A 4,382-nucleotide genomic window follows, 5' to 3' on the forward strand; every position below is an offset into this window, starting at 1 on the left:
TAAATCTTCTGTTTAGCTCTGATATATTTTTTCGGACACCCATCATATTAGAGTTTCTGAAAGTTCTTTTACATGAACACTTTGAGCATAGTAACTCAAATTTTGAGCTTAAACCATGATGAAATAGTTCACTTAAATGAACATTACAAATTTTACAACATAAATTATTTTCAATACATTGAAATAGGATATCCAAATCAAATAGTCTATAACCACTAAAATTAGGCTCTAAAGTTATCTTTATCTCTTGGTGGCAAAACAGTGTCACTATTTAATTTTTTAAACGAAGAACTGACACCACACTTCTTATTCATTGTATCATTATGCTGATTTCCCTGGAACTTTCTTTTCTTTGGTCGATGAATATAAGATCTTTTATTTTTTACATCTTCCTCACAATTTTCCATAATTATCAGGTGATAAAAATACTAAACAAAAACTGCAATGTTATAATAAAAACACCTTCAAAAAAGTCAAAAGAAATTTAGAAATCGCAAAAGAGCTTGTAAACAATCACGTTTCACGCTAATCCAAAGCTGGAGTAAGATTTCAACACATGCCTATGTTAGATTCCTACGTTAGAATAGTGCTATGTATAAATCTAATATATTCCTAAGTCGCGCTTTCGAGACATGAAAAACGCAGTTTGAGTTTTGTCAATCGGCCCAGTAGAACGGGAGATATAGCACAGTCCTCCTTTTTTTTTTTTTTTTTTAGCTTGATAACACGTCAGCACTGTTTTTCCACCATCTCAAAATAAATTATGAAGATTTGTGCTTATGCAACTAGTTGAATTTCAACAGAAATACACGTTCATATGAAAACGTTGAAGCTCTTTTAAAGGGCCGGTTTTATACCTTTATGCAAATGTAATTCTACCGCATATAGCAGTACTTCCCTGTTCGCTGAATTACTTTCACACTGAGTCTTCCGATGAGAATTTTCCTAATTAAATACCAAAGGATGAATGATTATAAATTTCAAAGCACCTACTATCTTAACGATCGTTTCACTCAAAATCAAATATTCGAAAAGTGAGCAGAAAGGCAAAATAGACAATAGCTAAACATGCGAACATTGAATGTGAATAGCACTTTATTGTTGGTCTGCTGCCTTTTAATAGCTAAGATAGTACTTGCCAGAAACCGAAGATTATCCAACTGTGGGCATTGTGGTAAGAAGTCCTTTAATGAGTTCTCCAGCCGAGTAAACGTAAATGCGATTAACCTCTCGAAGCCGGCTGGTACAGCAGTTGTACAAGGAGAATGACTTTCTCAGACGCCGGCATCGGTACAACTGTCGTACCATCCATGCCCTCCCCATTTTAGAGAATCGCCTATCTGTAGATCTTTGGGTGGTCCATTGTCGCTGCTCAGAGTAGCCGCTGGCTACGCATTATTTCCCTCTTCTTATCAGTTTAGCTACATTTTGGCAAAAACCGCAGGTTTCGTCTCGCGCCAATATACTTGAAAATTAAATAGAGGCCATCTCTTTCTCAATCTGTCTCATAATTTTAATGCTATTTTTTTTAGTACTGACTTTTGCTATGATTAAAACGTCAGCGATTTTGCACGCTCTTTAAGCTTACCATATTTAATGTTCTTTAATCATAACAAATAAGAATAGATTAATATTTTAGATTTAATGCCCTTCTAGAAAATAGGTAAAACCGTTTTTATCGTTTACTCGTTTACTTCCTTTTCATACTTATGAATAATAAGATTTTATTTTGACATTGTTTTGTGGAGTGCATAAAACCCTTAAGAACTGTCAACTCTTTCAAAGTGCTTCTATTATGCAGGCAATTTTGTCTGATTTATCAGGAGATAAATAAGAGACAATTGTATGCATAATAGTTTTTCTGATTTTCATTCATTCAGTGATTGCTTTCAATGATTTTCATTGATTGTAAATTAAATAAAATCAATTTATCTTTACACCCTCTTTTAGGATGAGATCTGCCAAAAAATATTTAAATATCAGTAAAGCTCACGTTACTTCTAAACTGAATCAAAACATCAGTTAAATGTTATAAAATTTTGGCCAGTTTTATTTGCTGAAATTCTTATACTCTTCAAAAGATAGAGAGAATTCAGACAAGTTGATAAAAAAATATCTTAAAAAAGTTGTTATTTTGTCTGTAATAAGGTGTATGTCAACTTACTACTAAATGTATGAAAATTAGGATTGGATTACGGAAAAGCACGCGAACGCTATCTGCTTAAGGGAATGGATGCTTTCGTGTAAACCTTTTTAAGAGAAAATTGCTCGCATTTACATTCCTGGTGGAAAACTCCACATGTAATCAACCCGTTCTTCGGTATTGATTGGATTAATTTGTTCGCTTACTGAAAATACATCAAAGCACCCAACGATTACCTGTATAAGGGGAGTTATGTCTTCGCGGAGGACTTTCTAAGAGAAGCTGGCTTGCATTTACGTTACACAAAAACCATGACTCCAACTATTTATCCGGGATTCAAATCCAAGCGAGCTATAAGTGTTCAGCCACCTTTACCGCTTTACTGAAGAGCAGGTAAAAATATTGATAAAGGAAAAGTATTGAATTAACCGGTTTAATTTACTAACCTATATTTCTCAATCGACAGTACATAAATTACGCATATGAGGGGGATTATTTGTGAATAAATAAACTGTATTGCACTTTTATCCACTATGTCATATTACAATGGAATTATTGCATTTCAAAGTTATTTCTCATGAATTAATTTTGCTCTTCATGATTTTTGATATTTTCAAAGAGAAAATTCCACACTTTAAATAAAAATATACACGAGAAGATACTTTATGCACAATTTGGCGTAAACGGTTTTCTTAATTTTGCTTTGAAAATATTGCAGGGTAATCGTTTTCATTACTGGAAGAAATATAAAAAACAAATTTACTACATGGTATCAACACCCAATATTTCCTTATTCTTTTGAAAACGTGAAAGATTACTCTTTCTAAAATAAATTGGAAAATATATTATGTGCAAATAGAATATTCGTTGAAAATGAAATAGACTTCAACTTTTGGATATAACGATAGTTTTAGACGAAATTTCTACCTATGGAAAGAAATTGACGTATAATTAATTTTTCATGAACATTTAAAACTGTTCTCAAAATTCTTTTGATGATTGCATGTATAAGTCACGAATTTTTTTCTCGGCTAACATAAACAAAAGCCAATTTTACAAAGAAAAATTCTCGTTAAAGATATACCTTCTTTGCCTGATAGTCCAATGTAATATTTGTTAAAATTAATTATTAAACGCAACCAATGTATCTCGGATTTTGATTTTTATATTATAATAACAAAATTATCGAAAAAAGCAGATTTAAATCTCTGTTATTGTTATGTAAAGCTTTATTATTGCTGTAAGTTCATCTCAAAATCTATTTGTATTGAATCTCATTCTAATCATCTAATGGTAATAAATATTATTATTATTATTTCATTAAATTAGTCATTACCATTATTTTATTAATGAAAATATGTTATTAAAAATCGCATTCCGGCCTGCAGACTTACAGATCTAGTCTGTATTTACTATATTTTGTTAAATTTTGTTCTCGCTTGCTAATTTCTAATACGAAAATACGCGAATATAAATGAAGAGTGAAAACAAAGTTAAAAAATTCACAAATTATTTACGAGATTGATTAGAAATAGTGAATGAAATATAAACATTGCATACATTTTGTTCTAAATAAAGTGTGCACTGGATATGCATCCAGTACTGCACATTTATTTATGCACTATTTATTTAGAATTTTGCTTTCACTTAAATATGAAAGCAAAATAATCATCGAAAAAATTGCAAATCTAGCAACTCCTCTACTATGGGACGTAGGCGTCCGACAAACATGTAAATTTTACTTCATCCATGGAGGGGAACTGACGACTTTTCTCATTAGGAAAATGTCAAAGAGGGGGCAAAACTGTTTCGGATTGCGCTGGTCTGAAAGCTATAATATGAGAATTTCGGCCCGGTTTTAGAAGGTTAAGAGGGTAATGCTTGAGAACCTATTGTAATAATTTTGTGGAAACATTTATTTGGAAGAACGTTTATAAAAGTATAAAGAAACATTACAATGAGAGAGAAAATATAAATTTTATCAGGTTTTAGTCAAATTATCTGTATATGAAACGTCGAAATGGTAATATGAGGAGTATTTTATTCATTTGTGTAAGCATTTTATTTACTTGCATACCAACGAGTTCTGACGAAAAGTCTGCATAGATTTATTACCTAATTATTGGCACTTTTTGCAGACGCAAATGAGATCTAATCAGAAAATAATCAAGAATCTGAATCAGTCAATCATCAACACGCACATTCTAAATCAGATTTCTGAATTACTTTCTTGAAGCGT

The sequence above is a fragment of the Stegodyphus dumicola genome, chromosome 2, assembly GCF_044657685.1.
Source record: "Stegodyphus dumicola isolate Sdum_Otavi_A_Nest chromosome 2, ASM4465768v1".
Classification (NCBI taxonomy): domain Eukaryota; kingdom Metazoa; phylum Arthropoda; class Arachnida; order Araneae; family Eresidae; genus Stegodyphus; species Stegodyphus dumicola.